Genomic DNA, 248 nt, shown 5'->3' on the forward strand with positions numbered 1-248 from the left:
GTTGATTACAACATGGTTTTCTGACTGCCTCTGTCCATCAGAGATGTTGGTGCCAGACCAGGGGTAAATTTTCGATTTCCCATCTAATGGTCCAAGTTACACTTAAATAGGATTAGAGAGGGAATTTGTTTCACATGGACTGGGAGTCTGTTCCAGAGAAAGGGAATTCTCTGAGATGCATATCTGTCTCTCCAACATGTCCTAATGAGTCTGTAGTTTCCAAGATCTCTTGATGGTCCATCCTTATG

The sequence above is a fragment of the Protopterus annectens genome, chromosome 3.part0 (assembly GCF_019279795.1).
Source record: "Protopterus annectens isolate FY-2018-M chromosome 3.part0, PAN1.0, whole genome shotgun sequence".
Taxonomy (NCBI): domain Eukaryota; kingdom Metazoa; phylum Chordata; order Ceratodontiformes; family Protopteridae; genus Protopterus; species Protopterus annectens.